The 10,392-nt window shown below is 43.2% G+C and overlaps 1 long non-coding RNA gene across 1 annotated transcript in view; it reads right to left on the bottom strand.

The window, feature by feature from the left end:
* Window positions 1–4,157: 4,157 nt before the first annotated feature.
* Window positions 4,158–10,392, bottom strand: part of LOC114630877 — a 41,044-nt gene continuing 34,809 nt past the window's right edge. Inside the window, exons 2-3 of the long non-coding RNA XR_003712871.1 lie at window positions 6,164–6,264; window positions 4,158–4,454 (exon numbers count right to left, since the gene is read on the bottom strand). This is a non-coding gene — a long non-coding RNA (uncharacterized LOC114630877). The remainder of the gene's footprint in view (window positions 4,455–6,163; window positions 6,265–10,392) is intronic.

The raw sequence follows: 10,392 nt of genomic DNA, 5'->3' as shown, positions 1-10,392 counted from the left end.
AGGTTAATCCCCAACAAGCCTGCCCTCTGCCTAACAACCGCCAATGAAGAGGGAAGCAGAAGTTAAGTTTATGGTTTGACTCCCAACACCAGCCAATTACAGTAAAGGCCATAGCAGCACTCCAAATAGCTGCTTGTCAGGCTAGAACACTCCTTGCTTGCTACTTTCTGTAAAACATTGCCCCAATAAGTGTTTGGGGCTCTTCTCCACCAAAACCATCCTGCACGTCAGCAGTGGGCTGAGCCCAAGCTCCAGCTTGAGTAAATGCCCTTGTGTGATTACAACAGATCCGCTCCTAACTGGTCTTTCAGGTTCACTAACACTTCCTTGGCATTACAATTACATGTGTGCCATGGAACCTATGTGAACTCTCAAGTGTATGTGCAACACACACACACACACACACACACACACACACACACGTATGTATGTATATCAGACCTAACCAGTACCAACTGGCTATGAGGAGACTTGCTGTTGCCTGCAACTGTTCCACTTGGATGCTATCTAGCACTGTCTGACAGCATCTTTAGCTGGATCTTTTCAGCCAGACATCAGTAGAAGAGTCTTACTCAAAACCCTGATCAGTGTAGATATAATGGCCCAACCATTCCCAATGAACCCCAAAATATAACACATGACATCACATTCATTTCAAAGCTAATGTGTTCACATGACAGTAAATTCCTAGAAATTCTGGTGGAAGGAGGGCCAGATTGCTGGAGCTCACTGGCTGTGCTTCCTTCCACTCAAATGTCTGACTCTTGCCAGAAACCCCCATGCAGAGGAAAGTGATCACTGAGAATGTCCATCCGGCTTCTCTTTGGGCAACATTCCATCGTAATAACATCTGGCACTTCCTTACAACCTCCAACGAATCTTCGAATCTGCGAGTCTTTAAATGATCTAATTCTCTGGGAGAATCGAATCGACACAGATCAGGAAGGCTTTACATAGACTCTGATCTCCTAAATCCTACGTTAAACTTTGACCTAGTTTTTCTGGCCACATAAGGGATAAAATATCCCTCTGGATTTAGTGTTGTGTACAGACAGAGCTTGCAAATCCACTGGGATGCCAAGCAGGGCACTCAGTAAGATCGACATCGTTAACACAGATCTTTACAAGCCAGCACTCCTCATCCGAGAGTCACTGATATGCACAAAAACCATAACTGGGAGCTACTTTTGTCCTACCCTCTAAGTGCCTCCTACAGAGCCAGTTCAGCCTGACATCGCTTGAACCCAAATTCATTCACGTTTTGGTGTTGGTCATATTGTTGTTTTACGTTGTCATAGTGTGTTCCAATATGAAATACAAAAGAAAAAAAACTCACACTAGGAAAAGCTTGGGTCTCTCACCAGTGCGGCTTCAGGACCGAAACTGGATTTGCACAAGCCAAGCAGCCACCACTTTGCAGCCCCACACACCTCCTGCTCCTGTTTGTTTTCCTCTGTGTTGAAAGACCTCACCTCCACTCTGGTGGAGGGAGCAAGCACTCCCTAAACTGCGGCTGCGCAGCTGGCTTTTCCACACGTCTAATTATCGAATCTGCGTGGTCAGCACAGGTGCTGCCTTACCGGATTTGCTTCGTGGGTTCACTTGCCGGTTGTCAGGAGTTCTGCAGTCCTAAGATCTTTTTCCATGGAGAAGTGTCTCTCCCCAGCTTGTCGTCCACGGACTGACTGACTACTCAGCTTGCTTTACCAATACCACTTAGAACCACCTGCCCAGGGATGGCACCACACTAGGTGAGCTGGGTCCTCTCATATTGACCATTAATCAAGAAGATGCCTCCACAACAATCTGGATGGAATTATTTTCTCAATTGGGGTCCTTCTTCCCAAATCCTCTAACTTACGGAAAGCTGACACAGAAACTAGCTAGGACAAGGACCCTGTGACTGCTCTTTTCTCTCTTGGGAATGTTGAAGGGATGTTTCTGGTCTTTCTGGTGCCTTTACTCCCACTCCTCCAAGGAGACAGATCACCCCAAGGCTGAGAGCTCACACTTGTGCCAACATTACTGCAAGTACCATTTTCTCAGTATCAAAGACCATTCTCCTAATGCTGCTTCCAGGACAGGCCCCCTGGGTAGGAAAGCTATCATTCTTCTTGTTCTACCTACAAATTGGTGAGGAAGGCAGACTGTGGACCTGGTGATCACAAGGCTAGATAGATGGCTTTAGATGTTCCGAGACCAGGTTATTCAGCTAGTCATCCTCCAACAGATGAGAACGTGAATCTCAGGACAGGTTTGGGCTAGCAGGAAGAAGCCTGAAATTCAAATTCAGGCCGGACTCACATTCTCAACTCCAGCCTTTCTTGGAGTTTGCTCCTTTCAGGAGCTTGTCTAGCCATGAAAAAAAAAAAAAGTGGGACTTTGCTCTGTGGCTATTATCCCTATGTGTGTGTTCCTCACTGGTCAGAATCAGAAAGAAAAGAGGTGCACAGCAAACCTGATTACCGGAGTTCTTTGGAAGCAGTCTCCAGAAATAATCCCTCCAAACATTAAAACGACACCAAGCCACAGGCACATAAGAAGTCCCCTCCCCACTGTTGAATAAGCTACCCAAAAGGCCTGAAGGATGGTATGATGTTAGGATGCATTTGGGCCCAGCTGTGTGTTCTATAGTTTGCTTTTTATATGCTCAAGTCAGTGATGCTTTGTTTGCTGAGTCTGGTGAGCCACAGAGCACCTTTGCAAAGGTAACAAGATGCTCGTGCCTGCAGACACTACATGCTCCTCATTGCAGCATCATGTCTACTTGGCCAACTTCACTAATTTGTAAACTTTTCTCAGCCTGGTCTGTCCTAACCAATATAAACCAACATCAACTTGTGTCTCCCCCGCCCATTCCTTATCCTTCGTTGCAAAAGAGAGAAATGCAATAAAAGGCACAATGTTTTTACTCCCATTATTCCTCTCCAGACTCTAAATCTGTTGCTGTAAGCCCTGGACCGCCCGCTGCCTGACCATACTCGACCTTGGGGGTTGGGGATGTTGTGGTGTCGTGAGAACAAGCTCAGAAGAATGCTGCCACAAGCTCCTTTATTAATCCTCAGGGGCGCCCTTTATGCCCTCCACCCGTGTCCTATTGGTCCCAATAAGCATATCTTCCAAGTGGCAGTTCTCCCGATTGGCTGACATTGTCTGTGTCACTAATCTTTAGGCTCTCAGGCAGTCTTCAATTAGGTCCTCATTGTGGAAGCTGCCTCCTCAGCTGGCAGCCACCACCTTTAATTCTACATAAATCCATCTTGAAGGCATATGTAGAAATAGGACCAAGCTGAATCACTGAAGCTGGGCACAATCTCAATTTCAATAATAGTTAAGTTTTTGGCATAACCTAATCACCAAATAAGGGCTGAAATTATTAGAAATTGGTGACTTTTATTATCTTATTAAAAATAATTTTTCATATAATATATTCTCATGACAGTTTCCCTTCCCCCATCTCATTCCAGATCCTCCCCTTCCACACACATATTCAACTTCACAACTTCTTTCTCTCTCTCTTTAAAAAACAAAACAGGCAAATAAGAAAAACAAACTAGAATTAAAAAAAAAAACAAAATAGAGCAAAACACAAGAAACACACACACACACACAAACAGAAAATTGGAAACCATAATATATGTGCAAAAGACCAGCAAGATTTTTTAAAATGCCCAAACAAAGCAATATAAGACTTTTTAAAAATTACAAAAATACAATTTTTGTTGGCCACCTACTACCAGGTACATTGTATGGTTTATTATATATCTTAAGTGTGGTTTTATTCAGAGTTTATTGGAGAAAACTAAATTTTCCTTTATAAGCAGTTGTCAATTGGAGATAGCTTCTTGGATAGGGGTGGGAGCTCATGCCCACTTCCCCCTCTCTGCCCTAGGACCCCACCTGGCCTATTTTGCTTGAAAGATAATGTTTTCTTGGTGTCTTCCATCCCTGCCAGCTCTTACGATCTTTCCACCTCCTTTTCCACAGAGATCCCTGAGCCTTGAAGGGAAGGGTTTGAGTAAGACATCCAATGGAGGACTGACTGTCCCAAAGTCTGTCACTCTGAACACTGTCCAGTTGTGGACTGTATTAATCCCCATCTACTGCAGAAGGAAGCCTCTTTGATGATGGCTGAGCAAGACACTGATGCAGCAAAATGTCATTTGGAGTCATTTTATTGCTATGTTCCTTTAGCAGAATAGTTACTTGGCTATCCCCTAGGTCCAAGGCCTATCCAGTCCCAAGCAGTGTCAGGCATGGGCTCCATTTCATGGGGTGGGCCTTACATCCTATCAAAGGGTGATTGGTTACACATACTACCTTTGTGTCACTATTGCAGCAGCATATTCAGGCAGGTCACCGCTGTAGACTGAAGAGGTTTTGATTGGGTTGGTCGTTAGCATTCTCCTCTGATAGCATGCAGAGTGTCTTCCAGTGCCATGATCATCATCAGTCTGTAGGAGTGAAGACTGAGTTAGGCACCAGCTCAGCTTCTCCGTGTTCAATGAGATATGTAACTGTTGTCTTCAGCAATAGGGTCTTACCATCAGTTGGTAGCTTTTTTTAAATAATAAAACTCCACTGTGCTTTTATGGTAACTAACTTTCCATTTCTCTACATGCTAGAAATACTAGCATTATCAAGTTCTAACACTTTAGTCTTCTAACCCAAAATGTGCATCTGTTTATCCTTTACCTCAATGGATTAAAAAATAAAATGTAATGAGAATCAGTACAACATAAGAAAGACTTGAATCTGTGGCCCGACTCTGAGAGGTGATAGTCTCCCAGACTGAAGCATTGCACCAGTGTGAGAAACTGTTTTGTTTTTTAATCATAGTTCCTGAACCTTCCCTTCCCCCTTTGCAAGGATTAGCCAATCATGTCGAATTGTGAAGTTGAGCTCCTACCAACAGTATGAGACACAATCACCACATAAGTCAGAGATAAAAACTGAGCTAATGAGATGTTGAGTTGGGAACCACCAAACAAAAAGATTCTCCTCATATATGTGGTTTGAGGTGCATCTGCTTTGCAATGTGTAGAGAATTTAGTAGCATTCATCTCACCAGGTCTTCCCAAAAGGCTAAAACAAGTTGCATGCTTTCATCCTTTACCACAGACACATCTACCAACACTTTCCTTTCAAGTGAGCCCACAGCCATTTCAGCTCATAAACTTTCTACACAGATTTTCCTTTTGTTTTTGGTAACAGGCTGCTTCATCTAGAATTAATTTATAAAATCATGTGAGATGAAGACATAGCTTCATTTTCCTACACAGCTAATCTATCGGTTCAATACAGCTTATTGAGTATGCCTTGCACCCTGCATTTGCTTCCTGTCTGAAAATGCGTTATTAGTTAAATGTGGGTATTCACTTCAAATCTACTTCTTCTAACTCTATTCTGCAAATCTTTTTTCCCTAGCCCCACATTCTTTTAATATTTTCATTTTCTATTATTTTAATAACAAACTATAAAAGTAGTCCATTTTGTTCTCATCTTCTAAAAATATAACTGTCCCTGGATACACTTATCTGCTAACTTTTTTCAGAGGAAATTTGGAATGCCTTTGCTACTATGTAGAGGCTACTGAGGCCTCTGAGATAAGAAATGGGCAATAAGGGAATGAGACCCTTATAGTGCCCCTTTGTTTAATGTTGCTACTCATTTGTATGAAGCAAGGGTAGTCTCTGAGTTATTTTCCTCAACCCCACTCTGCCATTCCTACCATTTTGGAAATCTGTATTTTCAGAAGCTTTTCTCACATGGAGCAGAATTTAGTAGGCTAAGCTCTAACTAAAGGTCTGTGAGGATCTAACTGTCCCTCAAATGATCCATGTGTCTGGGGCTTGGCCCTGAGTGACCCCACTGGGCAGTAATGGAAACTTTCAGATTGGAGGAAACATCATGGGAGTGTTTCATCATGGGAGACCTGTCCTTAAGGGGCACTGTGGGACCTCGATCCTTCCTCTTTCTCTTCATGCCCAGCCTCAAAGTGAGCAGTGTGTTCTCCCATGTGTTCCCTGCCAAATCACAAACCCAAAAGGAACAGGGCCAACCAGCCATGCCAGAACCCTCCAAAACCATGGACCAAAGTAAACCTCTCTTCTTTATAAGTTGCTATCTGCAATATTCAATCCAGTAAAGGAAACCGACTTACACAAGCGATTGAAGGAGATGAACGGTGATGGGGTATGCAGGAGCTTCTGGGTGTAGGCATAGCTTAACCATCATGTGTGAGATGACAATTGAAACCCCACTCTGAAATTTAAAGAGAAAGCATTTGAATATGTACCTTTTAACAGAACTGTTTTACTACAAAAGCAAGGTTGGTGGGAGACAGACATGTTTAGTTATATAGACTTCTTCTTCAATAATTGATCTATTTTTATTTTTATTTTAATGTAAAGTTAGAAGGAACCACTAGATAATCTACCATTGTGTGAGCCAAAAGAACATCATCAAGTCTACACTGTGTTTATCTTGTATTGGTATAAACCTAGCTGAACATGGACAGAATGACTTAGGACACAACATATTTAGGTTCTAATTCTGGCTCTCATTGATACTGTTCAACTCTGGGAAAGGTTATGTAATAGCTCTGTGCCTCAGTTTCCTCCTAGGCTGTACTGGGAAACTGAAATTTACTTTGGATGATTTAAAAATCACCAACAGTGCATATTGGTAGTCTCCCAATAAACATAAATTACTAATACATGAAGGGTCCATGTTTCACTATTATTTCTAGGACCCATGCAGAAAAATCACAGGGGTATAAACTAAGCTGAATAGAAGGAAAAGATTCTAAGTGATTCCCCTAATTTATAAAATCTCTCCTTAGAACACCAATTTCTTGCTAGTCCTTTTTGTTCTGGGAATACTTTTATTCCTGCCCATCATGTTAAAGCTTGTCTCTAACAACATCATCGTGTTGGAAGCCAAAGTACATGACTTGAAACTGAAAATGGACCCCCAGACAGAGTTATTAATTTAACAGGCTGGCAAGCCAAGGATGAGTAAGATTCTGCACAGTGCCGTACCAACCTAAGACACAAGTGCATTGCTTTTGATAATGCATATTCCAAGATGGGTAAGGAAGGCATACTTGTCAGAACCATCTAAGACAGGCTCAGTCTAGTTTATGTAATAAAAAAAAAGGGGGGAGGGGCTGGAGAGATGGCTCAGTGGTTAAGAGCACTGACTGCACTTCCAGAGGTCCTGAGTTCAAATCCCAGCAACCACATGGTGGCTCACAACCATCTGTAATGAGATCTGATGCCCTCTTCTGGTGTGTCTGAAGACAGCTACAGTGTATTCATATATAATAAATAAATAAATCTTTAAAAAAAAAAGGGGGGGGGGAGATGTGGAGAGCTTTTGGGGCAGCCTGGCAGGAATCTGACATTGGCCAAGGAACAAGGAAATGGTCTGCAGGCAGGAATCTGACCTTAGGCTAGAACAACCAATTAATTTCAGATAGGAATCTAAATCCTAGGCTAGAACAAAGAAGTAATTACAGGCAGGAATCTAAATCTTAAGCTAGAACAATGAAGTAGGCTTCAGGCATGAAAATGACTTTGGGCTAGGACAGAGAAGTAGGCTTAGATATTTTGGTCATCCTGATAAGCCCTTAGAAACAATGATCACGGGAATGATCACAGGACTCTGTTTATTGTTCTGCTTGTTCTTTGACTATCTGGGTTTATTGTCTTGCTTGTTCCTGGACTATTTACATCTATTGTATTGCTAGCTCTTCAACCTAGAACTGACCTTAATACTTGCATGTAATTTAAACAGCATAAAAGCAAAAAAGGGGGAGGAGGGATGGGATGGGGGTTAATTGGGGGTGGAGTGGGGAAAGGGGATAACATCTGAAATGTAAATAAATAAAATATCAGTGGGGGTGATTCAGTCCTTCTTAGAAGAAGCAACAAAATACTCAAGGGAGCAAGTATGGAGACAAAGTGAGGGACAGAAACTGAAGGAGGGGCCGTCTGAAGACCATTCCACCTGAGTATCCATCCCATGTGCAGTCACCAAAGGTAGATGCTGATGTGGAAGACAGGAAGTGCATGCTGATAAGAGCCTGATATGGATGTCTCCTCAGAGGTCTTCAAGAGTCTGACATATTCAGAGGCAGATGCTCACAACTAGCCATTTAACTGATAATGGGGTTCCCAATGGAGGAGTCATAGTGAAACCATTGGAGCTGAAAGGGTTTGTGGCCCCATGAGGAGAGCAACAATACCAACCAACCACAGCTCCCAGGGTCTAAACCACCAGCCTGGGAGCACTTAGGGAGGGATCCAGGGCTTCAGCTGAATACATAAGAGTGGAGGACCCTGCTGGGCATAGGTGGAAGAAGAGATCCTTGACCTCATGAAGGCTGGATGCCCCAGGGGGTGGGAATTTTGAGGGTGGGGAGGTGGGAGTGGGGGTGTAGGTAGGGGTTACATCCACAGAGAAGAAGGAGGAGGGGTAAGAGGATGGGGATTCCTGGGTGGGTGGGGGATGGGGTAAGGGGACAACATATGAAATGTAAATAAAACATCCAATAAAAAAAATTAAAAATAAATAAATAAATAAATAAATTATCCAATAAAAAAAAAGAAAACCAATTTCTTGTTTCTGTTTGGAAAGGCATCCAAAGGTGTCTACCACTGTGGTGTAAATGTAACATGGCAGTAAAAGTTTGCCCCTGCTCTGTACTGAGCAGACACTCAGAGTCAGCCCACTGAACCCCAAGGAGGCAGCTCATTTGCTAGCTGGCAGGGTTCTCCTTGACCACTGCCCAAGCTCCCAGTTTGAGTCCACAGAGCTTTATGTAACTGAAAAAAACAAAACAGAGGCAAACATTTGTGCAATCAATAAAGGAAACAAGTAAATCCACAAATACTCCCTGAGCAAGTATCCCTAAGGATAGCAATGGCTGTTATGTATGCACCAGACCCTACCTGGCACTTTTTGTGTGTTGTCTTACTTGTTGTAACAACCCATTGAGAGAGATGTCAGTATCATCATTTTATAAAGTAGACAGTGAGGCTCAGAGAAATTCAAAGTAATCACCTAGTATCTCACAGCTAGGAAAAGACACAGACAGGATCCCAACCCAGATCTACCTGACCCCAAAGTTTAAGCCCACAGCATGCTAGCTTTCCAGGAGTCCACAGATGGACCCAGTTCTTCTCTGTATGGTGTACAGATGCTGACTCAGACTCTGACCTGAGGGGACCCTCTGAGATGATTTCATTTGTCAAGCAATTGTGTCCTGGTTCAGAGTCCACCCTTGACCATCCCATTTCTCCTGTCAGATGCTTCCCTAAGGTGTTTCTGGAGGAGGGCAGGGCTGGTGTGTAGGGTTGCACTTCTGTTTCTCATGCAGGTCACATGGCTCCACACTTCTTCTCTGCTTGGGCCATAAGCAGTGCTCCTTCAGCATAAGAATTCTATTGGCAGTTTTCTCAACCCCAGCCTTGACCCTTCCCAGTACCCAGCAATGCTAAGAGGAATGGGTCACCTTTTCCAGTCTTTGACAGACTCCCTCCTCCCTCTGTTCCCAGCCCTATGGGTGGCAGTTGCTTCCAGCAGTTGCTGCTCCGTGGTTACTTTGCTACCTGAAAGCCCTTCTGCTTTTTAATGCCAGGATAAGAATCACTTATGTTCATTTTCCCTTTAAATAGTTGGTATGGTTTCTGTCTCCAGATAGTACCCTGGCCAACATAAATGATCATTTACTCTAATGCTCTCAAAATGGGGAAATTGAGGCCCAGAGATATGCTATGACTTGTTTAAGCTTGCACTATTAGTATTTAAATTTAAGATGTTACTACCCCACTTAAAAATGTGCTTCAACACAGTGAGCCACATGTTATCAACCCTTAGAAACAGCTATATAAAACAGGGTTGCCATTTATCCACAGAGAAGACATTTCAGTTCAGAGGTTTGTATCATCATCCCTGAGACAGATGTGGAATAAGGCCTATAAATTGTATGGTTTTCTTGATGTCACCCACCGAAGAAGAAACAGGCACATTTTTCAAATGAACTAACCTAAGTCTTACCTCCTCACACCTCTTGGTTGGACACTAACTCTACTTTCGTGGCACTGAGACAGCTCAGAGCTGTGGTCTCTACGCCCCTCTTAGAACTATCACTCTTGTTTTACTTGGTTTGGTTTCAATTTGGTTTGGGTTGGTTTGGTTTGGGTTGGGTTGGTTTGGGTTGGGTTGGTTTGGGTTGGGTTGGTTTGGGTTGGGTTGGTTTGGGTTGGGTTGGTTTGGGTTGGGTTGGGTTGGGTTGGGTTGGTTTGGGTTGGGTTGGTTTGGGTTGGGTTGGGTTGGGTTGGTTTGGTTTGGTTTGGTTTGGTTTGGTTTGGTTTGGTTTGGTTT

This window comes from Grammomys surdaster, unplaced genomic scaffold (genome assembly GCF_004785775.1).
Source record: "Grammomys surdaster isolate TR1022 unplaced genomic scaffold, NIH_TR_1.0 347, whole genome shotgun sequence".
NCBI classification, from domain to species: Eukaryota; Metazoa; Chordata; class Mammalia; order Rodentia; family Muridae; genus Grammomys; species Grammomys surdaster.
The sequence above is the reverse complement of the archived record's forward strand: the minus strand, read 5'-3'. Positions and strand labels throughout refer to the sequence as shown.